This window comes from Nannobrachium achirus, assembly GCF_963921795.1.
Source record: "Nannobrachium achirus genome assembly, chromosome: 18".
Taxonomy (NCBI): Eukaryota; Metazoa; Chordata; class Actinopteri; order Myctophiformes; family Myctophidae; genus Nannobrachium; species Nannobrachium achirus.
In genome coordinates this window covers 37,536,231-37,551,587 of record NC_137825.1, presented here as the reverse complement: position 1 = coordinate 37,551,587, position 15,357 = coordinate 37,536,231, and the positions used below count along the sequence as shown (strand labels likewise).

General features: G+C 36.8%; 2 long non-coding RNA genes across 2 annotated transcripts; both read right to left on the bottom strand.

Annotated features, from left to right (window-relative positions):
- Positions 1-1,043: 1,043 nt before the first annotated feature.
- LOC308302771 lies at positions 1,044-1,612 on the bottom strand. Its single transcript, XR_013962963.1, has 3 exons — positions 1,490-1,612; positions 1,247-1,311; positions 1,044-1,099 (listed from the first exon to the last, which is right to left on the bottom strand). It is a non-coding gene; the product is annotated as an uncharacterized lncRNA (long non-coding RNA).
- A 10,521-nt stretch (positions 1,613-12,133) lies between these two features.
- Positions 12,134-12,702, bottom strand: LOC308302723. The gene is made up of 3 exons (XR_013962956.1): positions 12,580-12,702; positions 12,337-12,401; positions 12,134-12,189 (listed from the first exon to the last, which is right to left on the bottom strand). It is a non-coding gene; the product is annotated as an uncharacterized lncRNA (long non-coding RNA).
- Between the last annotated feature and the right edge of the window lie 2,655 nt (positions 12,703-15,357).

Here is a 15,357-nt window from a genome sequence, read left to right as displayed (position 1 = left end):
AATGACTTCTCTTTCTGGAGTGGTCGGAATGAATTCTCTTTCTGGGGTCGTCGGAAAGACTTCTCTTTCTGGGGTGGTTGGAATGACTTCTCTTTCTAGAGTGGTTGAAATGACTTCTCTTTCTGTTGTTGTTGGAATAACGTCTCTTTCTGGAGTGGTTGGAATGACTTCTCTTTCTGTGGTTGGAATGACTTCTCTTTCTGGAGTGGTTGGAATGACTTCTCTTTCTGGAGTGGTTGGAATGATCTCTTGAGTGGTTGGAATGATTTCTCTTTCTGTTGTGGTTGCAATCCCTGGGCACACAGATAGGAACAATCAATTAGTATTCTGATAAAATATATTTTGATCTCCTATTTAGTTACAGACAAAGACTGCACAGATAGATACGGTATACACGAATTGATGTAATTCAGATAAGGACTTAAAATAAGTTCAGGACTTTGAGATCAGTACTTAAATAAAACATATAAAAAATAGAGATAAACGTTTGCTGCCGTACTTCTTGTGGGATGAGCCATTTCTGTGGTTGTAGAATCTCTCTCTGGAACTGGTATGGTTGGACGAATTACTTCTCTTTCTGTTGTGGTTGCAATTCCTGGGCACACAGATGGGGAAAATCAATTAGTATTCTGATTGAACAATTTACTATAACTATGGTCGCACTTACCGATGTTGTTGTGTTTACAAATTTGCATTAAATTGCATTTATAGGTGATGATGTTGGAATATTATAATCTTTCTTTAATCACATCATAATACCTGCTGGTGAATTCGTAGAAACTGTTGTTAAAGGTGCTGCTGTTCTGGCTGCTGAAGTTGGTGGCAAAACCGCTGTGAAGATAAAACCTTCATGTCAGTAATTGTGCACGCACAGAAAAATTTAAATTTTTTCAAACTTGTATTTGAAAGGAAGAGTCTGAGGTTTTATTTGTTGAATCAGAAACTCTTACCAGTGGCAACAATTGAGGATGTGTTCACAGGAAGGGAGAAATTCGAGCTGGAGGCAGCCTCCACAAGAGTATCAGCCACAGAAGTGGCATTTGGTGCTGCAGTCCCTTGGTTGAATATTAATTCTGCATCTACCTTCACTGATCCTGAGCTACAAAAGTGATTTTGAAAAGTTGTGTCTTGTTAGGATTATTTATTGCAATGCATTTACGTTGCTAATCAATTAGTAAATCATGTCTTAGTAATACAATAAATAAATAAAAATCACGTCTTAGTAATAAATACCATCAATGCTTACCTGAAACCTGTTACTACAGTGCGTTTGAAAGTATCACCAAACTTTGTACTATAGACGACGTCCATCTGGAAACAAAACATAAAGTTGAAGTCATTGAAAGAAACAAAAACAAATCCAGAGAAATTGTAAAATAATCACTATTATTCAACCAATATTAATATGGATTACATATGATTACCTGTGTGTTATTGTTTCTAGTCAGTATAATGAATTAATATTATGAACATGAAGCAGGAACCTTACCGCTGCTTCTACTTGGGTCGATAAGGTCTGGAACGCAGCAGAGGATTTGTCTGCAAGATCTGCTGTGAAGGTTTGATCTATTTTGAATTCCAATACAACCTTTGGCTCTGCTGGTGGTGCAGGTGTTGTAGCTGTAGGTGGTGCACAATGGGTAGAAACAATTTTCATTAGTTGCAGGTTTAGATGTAGTATTGCTGAACTGTATATAAGCAGCCTGTACACAGAGAAAAAGAGTATGAAAGCTTTGCTAAAAAGGTCAAGAAGTTTGTGTTGCTTTTTATTACAAAAAGAATATATATATATATATATATATCTTTGTGCAAGATTACTTTGTAATCTTTAAATCCTCGTCCCTGCAGCAGGGCTAACATTGGAACTTTTCTTGAAATAAAACCATTCAGTTCTGTCAGGAAAATTAATGTACTTTATCAATATCTACAGTAGCCTATGTTGTTTTGTCAACTATCTCTGCAAAACATAATCTGGAAAGTTACATTAACAGCATAGTGAATTGTGGAATAGTTCTTTGCTGTTTCTGAGAACATAAGATGTCACCTCTACAGGTGGAGTAGATGAAAATGATAGAATAATAAGAACAAAAATGTGCTCCCACAGTCACATTGGTTTGTGAGTCAATTCATCGTTCATAGCATTAACACAAGAACAAGACGAACACAATTACAACTGTGAACAGTCTTCAGAACAGGCCTTGAATAAAACTACAGAAGAAACTTTTGCTGCCATACTTGTTGTGGGAGGAGTAGGAACTATCGTTGTAGATTCTCTTTCTGCAACTGGTATGGTTGAACGAACGACTTCTCTTTCTGTTGTGGTTGCAATCCCTGGGCACACATATAGGAAACAACAATTAATATTCTGATCAAAGAAAATCTCCTATTTTGTTAATGTTACAGATGCAGAATCCACAGATAGATACGGTATACAAGAATTCAAGTAATTCAGATAAGGACTTAAAATAAGATGAGACCTTTCAGATCAATACTTAAATAAAACTAGAGATAAACGTTTGCTGCCGTACTTCTTGTGGGATGAGCGATTTCTGCGGTTGTAGATTCTCTCTCTGGAACTGGTATGGTTGAACGAATGACTTCTCTTTCTGGAGTGGTTGGAATGACTTCTCTTTCTGAGGTGGTCGGAATGACTTCTCTTTCTGGGGTGGTCGGAATGACTTCTCTTTCTGGAGTGGTCGTAATAACTTCTCTTTCTGGAGTGGTCGGAATGACTTCTCTTTCTGGAGTGGTCGGAATGACTTCTGGAGTGGTTGGAATGACTTCTCTTTCTGGAGCGGTTGGAATGACTTCTGGAGTGGTTGGAATGACTTCTTGAGTGGTTGGAATGACTTCTCTTTCTGGACTGGTTGGAATGACTTCTTGAGTGGTTGGAATGACTTCTCTTTCTGGAGTGGTCGGAATGACTTCTCTTTCTGGGGTGGTCGGAATGACTTCTCTTTCTGGAGTGGTCCGAATGACTTCTCTTTCTGCAGTGGTTGGAATGACTTCTTGAGTGGTTGGAATGACTTCTCTTTCTGGAGTGGTTGGAATGACTTCTGGAGTGGTTGGAATGACTTCTCTTTCTGGAGTGGTTGGAATGACTTCTCTTTCTGGAGTGGTTGGAATGACTTCTCTTTCTGGAGTGGTCCGAATGACTTCTCTTTCTGCAGTGGTTGAAATGACTTCTTGAGTGGTTGGAATGACTTCTCTTTCTGGAGTGGTTGGAATGACTTCTCTTTCTGGAGTGGTTAGAATGACTTCTGGAGTGGTTGGAATGACTTCTGGAGTGGTTGGAATGACTTCTCTTTCTGGAGTGGTTAGAATGACTTCTTGAGTGGTTGGAATGACTTCTCTTTCTGGGGTGGTTGGAATGACTTCTCTTTCTGGAGTGGTTGGAATGACTTCTTGAGTGGTTGGAATGACTTCTCTTTCTGGGGTGGTTGGAATGACTTCTCTTTCTGGAGTGGTTGGAATGACTTCTTGAGTGGTTGGAATGACTTCTCTTTCTGGAGTGGTTGGAATGACTTCTCTTTCTGGAGTGGTTGGAATGACTTCTCTTTCTGGAGTGGTTGGAATTACCTCTGGAGTGGTTGGAATGACTTCTCTTTCTGTTGTGGTTGCAATCCCTGGGCACACAGATAGGAACAATCTATTAGTATTCTGTTCGACATTTTATTGATCCCCTATTGTGTTACAGACACAGCATCAACAGATAGATATTGTTTACAAACAGTGATGTAATTCAGATAAGTACTCAAAAAAAGATCAGGCCTTTGAGATCAGTACTTAGATAAAACTAGAGATAAACGTTTGCTGCCGTACTTCTTGTGGGATGAGCTATTTCTGCAGTTGTAGAATCTCTCTCTGCAACTGGTATGGTTGAACGAATGACTTCTCTGTCTGTTGTGGTTGCAATCCCTGGGCCCACAGAAGGCAAAACTCAATTAGTATTCTGATTGAAGTTTTTTGATCTCCTATTATGTTTGAGATGCAGAATCCACAGCTAGATACGGTATACAAGAATTGATGTAATTCAGATCAGGACTTAAAATAAGATCAGGCCTTTGAGATCAATACTTCAAAGAAAAACAAGAGATAAAGTTTGCTGCCGTACTTCTTGTGGGAGGAGTAATATCTGCGGTTGTAGACGCTCTCTCTGGAACTGGTATGGTTGAACGAATTTTTTCTCTTTCTGTTGAGGTTGCAATCCCTGGACGCACAGATAGGAAAAATCAATAAGTATTATGGTCGAACATTTTTTGATCTCCTCTTTTGTTACAGACACAGACTCCACTTAGATACGGTATACAAGAATTCATGTAATTCATATAAGGACTTAAAATAAGATCAGGCCTTTGAGATCAGTACTTCAATAAAACTAGAGATAAACGTTTGCTGCCGTACTTCTTGTGGGATGAGCCATTTCTGCGGTTGTAGATTCTCTCTCTGGAACTGGTATGGTTGAACGAATTACTTCTCTTTCTGTTGAGGTTGCAATCCCTGGGGCAGACAAATAGGAAAAATCTATTTGTATTCTGATTGAAGTTTTTTTTATCTCCTATTATGTTACAGACGCAGATTCCACAGATAGATACGGTATACAAGAATTGATGTAATTCAGTTAGGACTCAAAATAAGATCAGTTCTTTGAGATCAATTACTTAACAGAAAAACTAGAGATAGACGTTGGCTGCCATACTTCTTGTGGTAGGAGTAATATCTGCGGTTGTAGAATCTCTCTCTGGAACTGGTATGGTTGAATGAATGACTTCTCTTTCTGTTGTGGTTGCAATCCCTGGACGCACAGATAGGAAAAATCAATTAGTACTCTGACCGAACATTTTTTTCTCTGATATATACAGTATACATATACAAGAACTGATGTAATTCAGATAAGGATTTAATATAAGATCAGGCCTTTGAGATCTGTAGTTAAATAATTTAAAAAAAATCTCCTATTTTGTTACAGACTCAGACTCCACAGATAGATAGCCTACGCTATATAAGAATTGATGACATTCAGAAAAGGAGGTCAACTAAGTTCAGGCCTTTGAGATTAATACTTAAAAGAAAAGCTAGAGATAAACGTTTGCTGCCGTACTTCTTGTGGGATGAGTGATTTCTGCGGTTGTAGATTCTCTCTCTGGAACTGGTATGGTTGAACGAATGATTTCTCTTTCTGTTGTGGTTGCAATCCCTGGGCACACAGATAGGAACAATCAATTAGTATTCTGATAAAATATATTTTGATCTCCTATTTAGTTACAGACAAAGACTGCACAGATAGATACGGTATACACGAATTGATGTAATTCAGATAAGGACTTAAAATAAGTTCAGGACTTTGAGATCAGTACTTAAATAAAACATATAAAAAATAGAGATAAACGTTTGCTGCCGTACTTCTTGTGGGATGAGCCATTTCTGTGGTTGTAGAATCTCTCTCTGGAACTGGTATGGTTGGACGAATTACTTCTCTTTCTGTTGTGGTTGCAATTCCTGGGCACACAGATGGGGAAAATCAATTAGTATTCTGATTGAACAATTTACTATAACTATGGTCGCACTTACCGATGTTGTTGTGTTTACAAATTTGCATTAAATTGCATTTATAGGTGATGATGTTGGAATATTATAAACTTTCTTTAATCACATCATAATACCTGCTGGTGAATTCGTAGAAACTGTTGTTAAAGGTGCTGCTGTTCTGGCTGCTGAAGTTGGTGGCAAAACCGCTGTGAAGATAAAACCTTCATGTCAGTAATTGTGCACGCACAGAAAAATTTAAATTTTTTCAAACTTGTATTTGAAAGGAAGAGTCTGAGGTTTTATTTGTTGAATCAGAAACTCTTACCAGTGGCAACAATTGAGGATGTGTTCACAGGAAGGGAGAAATTCGAGCTGGAGGCAGCCTCCACAAGAGTATCAGCCACAGAAGTGGCATTTGGTGCTGCAGTCCCTTGGTTGAATATTAATTCTGCATCTACCTTCACTGATCCTGAGCTACAAAAGTGATTTTGAAAAGTTGTGTCTTGTTAGGATTATTTATTGCAATGCATTTACGTTGCTAATCAATTAGTAAATCATGTCTTAGTAATACAATAAATAAATAAAAATCACGTCTTAGTAATAAATACCATCAATGCTTACCTGAAACCTGTTACTACAGTGCGTTTGAAAGTATCACCAAACTTTGTACTATAGACGACGTCCATCTGGAAACAAAACATAAAGTTGAAGTCATTGAAAGAAACAAAAACAAATCCAGAGAAATTGTAAAATAATCACTATTATTCAACCAATATTAATATGGATTACATATGATTACCTGTGTGTTATTGTTTCTAGTCAGTATAATGAATTAATATTATGAACATGAAGCAGGAACCTTACCGCTGCTTCTACTTGGGTCGATAAGGTCTGGAACGCAGCAGAGGATTTGTCTGCAAGATCTGCTGTGAAGGTTTGATCTATTTTGAATTCCAATTCAACCTTTGGCTCTGCTGGTGGTGCAGGTGTTGTAGCTGTAGGTGGTGCACAATGGGTAGAAACAATTTTCATTAGTTGCAGGTTTAGATGTAGTATTGCTGAACTGTATATAAGCAGCCTGTACACAGAGAAAAAGAGTATGAAAGCTTTGCTAAAAAGGTCAAGAAGTTTGTGTTGCTTTTTATTACAAAAAAAAATATATATATATATATATATATCTTTGTGCAAGATTACTTTGTAATCTTTAAATCCTCGTCCCTGCAGCAGGGCTAACATTGGAACTTTTCTTGAAATAAAACCATTCAGTTCTGTCAGGAAAATTAATGTACTTTATCGATATCTACAGTAGCCTATGTTGTTTTGTCAACTATCTCTGCAAAACATAATCTGGAAAGTTACATTAACAGCATAGTGAATTGTGGAATAGTTCTTTGCTGTTTCTGAGAACATAAGATGTCACCTCTACAGGTGGAGTAGATGAAAATGATAGAATAATAAGAACAAAAATGTGCTCCCACAGTCACATTGGTTTGTGAGTCAATTCATCGTTCATAGCATTAACACAAGAACAAGACGTACACAATTACAACTGTGAACAGTCTTCAGAACAGGCCTTGAATAAAACTACAGAAGAAACTTTTGCTGCCATACTTGTTGTGGGAGGAGTAGGAACTATCGTTGTAGATTCTCTTTCTGCAACTGGTATGGTTGAACGAACGACTTCTCTTTCTGTTGTGGTTGCAATCCCTGGGCACACATATAGGAAACAACAATTAATATTCTGATCAAAGAAAATCTCCTATTTTGTTACAGATGCAGAATCCACAGATAGATACGGTATACAAGAATTCAAGTAATTCAGATAAGGACTTAAAATAAGATGAGACCTTTCAGATCAATACTTAAATAAAACTAGAGATAAACGTTTGCTGCCGTACTTCTTGTGGGATGAGCGATTTCTGCGGTTGTAGATTCTCTCTCTGGAACTGGTATGGTTGAACGAATTACTTCTCTTTCTGTTGAGGTTGCAATCCCTGGGGCAGACAAATAGGAAAAATCTATTTGTATTCTGATTGAAGTTTTTTTTATCTCCTATTATGTTACAGACGCAGATTCCACAGATAGATACGGTATACAAGAATTGATGTAATTCAGTTAGGACTCAAAATAAGATCAGTTCTTTGAGATCAATTACTTAACAGAAAAACTAGAGATAGACGTTTGCTGCCATACTTCTTGTGGTAGGAGTAATATCTGCGGTTGTAGAATCTCTCTCTGGAACTGGTATGGTTGAATGAATGACTTCTCTTTCTGTTGTGGTTGCAATCCCTGGACGCACAGATAGGAAAAATCAATTAGTACTCTGACCGAACATTTTTTTCTCTGATATATACAGTATACATATACAAGAACTGATGTAATTCAGATAAGGATTTAATATAAGATCAGGCCTTTGAGATCTGTAGTTAAATAATTAAAAAAAAAATCTCCTATTTTGTTACAGACTCAGACTCCACAGATAGATAGCCTACGCTATATAAGAATTGATGACATTCAGAAAAGGAGGTCAACTAAGTTCAGGCCTTTGAGATTAATACTTAAAAGAAAAGCTAGAGATAAACGTTTGCTGCCGTACTTCTTGTGGGATGAGTGATTTCTGCGGTTGTAGATTCTCTCTCTGGAACTGGTATGGTTGAACTAATGACTTCTCTTTCTGTTGTGGTTGCAATCCCTGGGCACACAGATAGGAAAAATCAATAAGTATTCTGATCGAACATTTTTTGATCTCATCTTTTGTTACAGACACAGACTCCACTTATAGATACGGTATACAAGAATTTATGTAATTCAGATAAGGACTTAAAGTAAGATCAGGCCTTTGAGATCAGTACTTAAATAAAACTAGAGATAAACGTTTGCTGCCGTACTTCTTGTGGGATGAGTGATATCTGCGGTTGTAGATTCTCTCTCTGGAACTGGTATGGTTGGACGAATGACTTCTCTTTCTGTTGTGGTTGCAATCCCTGGGCACACAGATAAGAAAAATCAATTAGTACTCTGACCGAACATTTTTTTCTCTGATAGATACGGTATACAAGAACTGATGTAATTCAGATAAGGATTTAATATAAGATCAGGCCTTTGAGATCCGTAGTTAAATAATAATAAAAAAATCTCCTATTTTGTTACAGACTCAGACTCCACAGATAGATAGCCTACGGTATACAAGAATTGATGACATTCAGAAAAGGAGGTCAACTAAGATCAGGCCTTTGAGATTAATACTTAAAGGAAAAGAAAGAGATAAACGTTTGCTGCCGTACTTCTTGTGGGATGAGTGATTTCTGCGGTTGTAGATTCTCTCTCTGGAACTGGTATGGTTGAACTAATGACTTCTCTTTCTGTTGTGGTTGCAATCCCTGGACGCACAGATAGGAAAAATCAATTAGTACTCTGACCGAACATTTTTTTCTCTGATAGATACAGTATACATATACAAGAACTGATGTAATTCAGATAAGGATTTAATATAAGATCAGGCCTTTGAGATCTGTAGTTAAATCATTTAAAAAAAATCTCCTATTTTGTTACAGACTCAGACTCCACAGATAGATAGCCTACGGTATATAAGAATTGATGACATTCAGAAAAGGAGGTCAACTAAGTTCAGGCCTTTGAGATTAATACTTAAAAGAAAAGCTAGAGATAAACGTTTGCTGCCGTACTTCTTGTGGGATGAGTGATTTCTGCGGTTGTAGATTCTCTCTCTGGAACTGGTATGGTTGAACTAATGACTTCTCTTTCTGTTGTGGTTGCAATCCCTGGGCACACAGATAGGAAAAATCAATAAGTATTCTGATCAAACATTTTTTGATCTCATATTTTGTTACAGACACAGACTCCACTTATAGATACGGTATACAAGAATGTATGTAATTCAGATAAGGACTTAAAGTAAGATCAGGCCTTTGAGATCAGTACTTAAATAAAACTAGAGATAAACGTTTGCTGCCGTACTTCTTGTGGGATGAGTGATATCTGCGGTTGTAGATTCTCTCTCTGGAACTGGTATGGTTGAACGAATGACTTCTCTTTCTGTTGTGGTTGCAATCCCTGGACGCACAGATAGGAAAAATCAATTAGTACTCTGACCGAACATCTTTTTCTCTGATAGATACGGTATACAAGAACTGATGTAATTCAGATAAGGATTTAATATAAGTTCAGGCCTTTGAGATCCGTAGTTAAATAATAATAAAAAAATCTCCTATTTTGTTACAGACTCAGACTCCACAGATAGATAGCCTACGGTATACAAGAATTGATGACATTCAGAAAAGGAGGTCAACTAAGATCAGGCCTTTGAGATTAATACTTAAAGGAAAAGAAAGAGATAAACGTTTGCTGCCGTACTTCTTGTGGGATGAGTGATTTCTGCGGTTGTAGATTCTCTCTCTGGAACTGGTATGGTTGAACTAATGACTTCTCTTTCTGTTGTGGTTGCAATCCCTGGACGCACTGATAGGAAAAATCAATTAGTACTCTGACCGAACATTTTTTTCTCTGTTAGATACAGTATACATATACAAGAACTGATGTAATTCAGATAAGGATTTAATATAAGATCAGGCCTTTGAGATCCGTAGTTAAATAATTTTAAAAAAATCTCCTATTTTGTTACAGACTCAGACTCCACAGATAGATAGCCTACGGTATATAAGAATTGATGACATTCAGAAAAGGAGGTCAACTAAGTTCAGGCCTTTGAGATTAATACTTAAAAGAAAAGCTAGAGATAAACGTTTGCTGCCGTACTTCTTGTGGGATGAGTGATTTCTGCGGTTGTAGATTCTCTCTCTGGAACTGGTATGGTTGAACTAATGACTTCTCTTTCTGTTGTGGTTGCAATCCCTGGGCACACAGATAGGAAAAATCAATAAGTATTCTGATCGAACATTTTTTGATCTCATCTTTTGTTACAGACACAGACTCCACTTATAGATACGGTATACAATAATTTATGTAATTCAGATAAGGACTTAAAGTAAGATCAGGCCTTTGAGATCAGTACTTAAATAAAACTAGAGATAAACGTTTGCTGCCGTACTTCTTGTGGGATGAGTGATATCTGCGGTTGTAGATTCTCTCTCTGGAACTGGTATGGTTGGACGAATGACTTCTCTTTCTGTTGTGGTTGCAATCCCTGGGCACACAGATAAGAAAAATCAATTTGTATTCTGATTGAAGATTTTTTATCTCCTATTATGTTACAGACGCAGATTCCACAGATAGATACAGTATACAAGAATTGATGTAATTCAGATAAGGACTCAAAATAAGATCAGTTCTTTGAGATCAATTACTTAAAAGAAAAACTAGAGATAGACGTTTGCTGCCATACCTCTTGTGGGAGGAGGAATACCTGCGGTTGTAGAATCTCTCTCTGGAACTGGTATGGTTGAACGAATGACTTCTCTTTCTGTTGTGGTTGCAATCCCTGGACGCACAGATAGGAAAAATCAATTAGTACTCTGACCGAACATTTTTTTCTCTGATAGATACGGTATACAAGAACTGATGTAATTCAGATAAGGATTTAATATAAGATCAGGCCTTTGAGATCCGTAGTTAAATAATAATAAAAAAATCTCCTATTTTGTTACAGACTCAGACTCCACAGATAGATAGCCTACGGTATACAAGAATTGATGACATTCAGAAAAGGAGGTCAACTAAGATCAGGCCTTTGAGATTAATACTTAAAGGAAAAGAAAGAGATAAACGTTTGCTGCCGTACTTCTTGTGGGATGAGTGATTTCTGCGGTTGTAGATTCTCTCTCTGGAACTGGTATGGTTGAACGAATGATTTCTCTTTCTGTTGTGGTTGCAATCCCTGGGCACACAGATAGGAACAATCAATTAGTATTCTGATAAAATATATTTTGATCTCCTATTTAGTTACAGACAAAGACTGCACAGATAGATACGGTATACACGAATTGATGTAATTCAGATAAGGACTTAAAATAAGTTCAGGACTTTGAGATCAGTACTTAAATAAAACATATAAAAAATAGAGATAAACGTTTGCTGCCGTACTTCTTGTGGGATGAGCCATTTCTGTGGTTGTAGAATCTCTCTCTGGAACTGGTATGGTTGGACGAATTACTTCTCTTTCTGTTGTGGTTGCAATTCCTGGGCACACAGATGGGGAAAATCAATTAGTATTCTGATTGAACAATTTACTATAACTATGGTCGCACTTACCGATGTTGTTGTGTTTACAAATTTGCATTAAATTGCATTTATAGGTGATGATGTTGGAATATTATAATCTTTCTTTAATCACATCATAATACCTGCTGGTGAATTCGTAGAAACTGTTGTTAAAGGTGCTGCTGTTCTGGCTGCTGAAGTTGGTGGCAAAACCGCTGTGAAGATAAAACCTTCATGTCAGTAATTGTGCACGCACAGAAAAATTTAAATTTTTTCAAACTTGTATTTGAAAGGAAGAGTCTGAGGTTTTATTTGTTGAATCAGAAACTCTTACCAGTGGCAACAATTGAGGATGTGTTCACAGGAAGGGAGAAATTCGAGCTGGAGGCAGCCTCCACAAGAGTATCAGCCACAGAAGTGGCATTTGGTGCTGCAGTCCCTTGGTTGAATATTAATTCTGCATCTACCTTCACTGATCCTGAGCTACAAAAGTGATTTTGAAAAGTTGTGTCTTGTTAGGATTATTTATTGCAATGCATTTACGTTGCTAATCAATTAGTAAATCATGTCTTAGTAATACAATAAATAAATAAAAATCACGTCTTAGTAATAAATACCATCAATGCTTACCTGAAACCTGTTACTACAGTGCGTTTGAAAGTATCACCAAACTTTGTACTATAGACGACGTCCATCTGGAAACAAAACATAAAGTTGAAGTCATTGAAAGAAACAAAAACAAATCCAGAGAAATTGTAAAATAATCACTATTATTCAACCAATATTAATATGGATTACATATGATTACCTGTGTGTTATTGTTTCTAGTCAGTATAATGAATTAATATTATGAACATGAAGCAGGAACCTTACCGCTGCTTCTACTTGGGTCGATAAGGTCTGGAACGCAGCAGAGGATTTGTCTGCAAGATCTGCTGTGAAGGTTTGATCTATTTTGAATTCCAATACAACCTTTGGCTCTGCTGGTGGTGCAGGTGTTGTAGCTGTAGGTGGTGCACAATGGGTAGAAACAATTTTCATTAGTTGCAGGTTTAGATGTAGTATTGCTGAACTGTATATAAGCAGCCTGTACACAGAGAAAAAGAGTATGAAAGCTTTGCTAAAAAGGTCAAGAAGTTTGTGTTGCTTTTTATTACAAAAAAAATATATATATATATATATATATATATATATATATATATCTTTGTGCAAGATTACTTTGTAATCTTTAAATCCTCGTCCCTGCAGCAGGGCTAACATTGGAACTTTTCTTGAAATAAAACCATTCAGTTCTGTCAGGAAAATTAATGTACTTTATCGATATCTACAGTAGCCTATGTTGTTTTGTCAACTATCTCTGCAAAACATAATCTGGAAAGTTACATTAACAGCATAGTGAATTGTGGAATAGTTCTTTGCTGTTTCTGAGAACATAAGATGTCACCTCTACAGGTGGAGTAGATGAAAATGATAGAATAATAAGAACAAAAATGTGCTCCCACAGTCACATTGGTTTGTGAGTCAATTCATCGTTCATAGCATTAACACAAGAACAAGACGTACACAATTACAACTGTGAACAGTCTTCAGAACAGGCCTTGAATAAAACTACAGAAGAAACTTTTGCTGCCATACTTGTTGTGGGAGGAGTAGGAACTATCGTTGTAGATTCTCTTTCTGCAACTGGTATGGTTGAACGAACGACTTCTCTTTCTGTTGTGGTTGCAATCCCTGGGCACACATATAGGAAACAACAATTAATATTCTGATCAAAGAAAATCTCCTATTTTGTTACAGATGCAGAATCCACAGATAGATACGGTATACAAGAATTCAAGTAATTCAGATAAGGACTTAAAATAAGATGAGACCTTTCAGATCAATACTTAAATAAAACTAGAGATAAACGTTTGCTGCCGTACTTCTTGTGGGATGAGCGATTTCTGCGGTTGTAGATTCTCTCTCTGGAACTGGTATGGTTGAACGAATTACTTCTCTTTCTGTTGAGGTTGCAATCCCTGGGGCAGACAAATAGGAAAAATCTATTTGTATTCTGATTGAAGTTTTTTTTATCTCCTATTATGTTACAGACGCAGATTCCACAGATAGATACGGTATACAAGAATTGATGTAATTCAGTTAGGACTCAAAATAAGATCAGTTCTTTGAGATCAATTACTTAACAGAAAAACTAGAGATAGACGTTTGCTGCCATACTTCTTGTGGTAGGAGTAATATCTGCGGTTGTAGAATCTCTCTCTGGAACTGGTATGGTTGAATGAATGACTTCTCTTTCTGTTGTGGTTGCAATCACTGGACGCACAGATAGGAAAAATCAATTAGTACTCTGACCGAACATTTTTTTCTCTGATATATACAGTATACATATACAAGAACTGATGTAATTCAGATAAGGATTTAATATAAGATCAGGCCTTTGAGATCTGTAGTTAAATAATTAAAAAAAAATCTCCTATTTTGTTACAGACTCAGACTCCACAGATAGATAGCCTACGCTATATAAGAATTGATGACATTCAGAAAAGGAGGTCAACTAAGTTCAGGCCTTTGAGATTAATACTTAAAAGAAAAGCTAGAGATAAACGTTTGCTGCCGTACTTCTTGTGGGATGAGTGATTTCTGCGGTTGTAGATTCTCTCTCTGGAACTGGTATGGTTGAACTAATGACTTCTCTTTCTGTTGTGGTTGCAATCCCTGGGCACACAGATAGGAAAAATCAATAAGTATTCTGATCGAACATTTTTTGATCTCATCTTTTGTTACAGACACAGACTCCACTTATAGATACGGTATACAAGAATTTATGTAATTCAGATAAGGACTTAAAGTAAGATCAGGCCTTTGAGATCAGTACTTAAATAAAACTAGAGATAAACGTTTGCTGCCGTACTTCTTGTGGGATGAGTGATATCTGCGGTTGTAGATTCTCTCTCTGGAACTGGTATGGTTGGACGAATGACTTCTCTTTCTGTTGTGGTTGCAATCCCTGGGCACACAGATAAGAAAAATCAATTAGTACTCTGACCGAACATTTTTTTCTCTGATAGATACGGTATACAAGAACTGATGTAATTCAGATAAGGATTTAATATAAGATCAGGCCTTTGAGATCCGTAGTTAAATAATAATAAAAAAATCTCCTATTTTGTTACAGACTCAGACTCCACAGATAGATAGCCTACGGTATACAAGAATTGATGACATTCAGAAAAGGAGGTCAACTAAGATCAGGCCTTTGAGATTAATACTTAAAGGAAAAGAAAGAGATAAACGTTTGCTGCCGTACTTCTTGTGGGATGAGTGATTTCTGCGGTTGTAGATTCTCTCTCTGGAACTGGTATGGTTGAACTAATGACTTCTCTTTCTGTTGTGGTTGCAATCCCTGGACGCACAGATAGGAAAAATCAATTAGTACTCTGACCGAACATTTTCTTCTCTGATAGATACAGTATACATATACAAGAACTGATGTAATTCAGATAAGGATTTAATATAAGATCAGGCCTTTGAGATCTGTAGTTAAATCATTTAAAAAAAATCTCCTATTTTGTTACAGACTCAGACTCCACAGATAGATAGCCTACGGTATATAAGAATTGATGACATTCAGAAAAGGAGGTCAACTAAGTT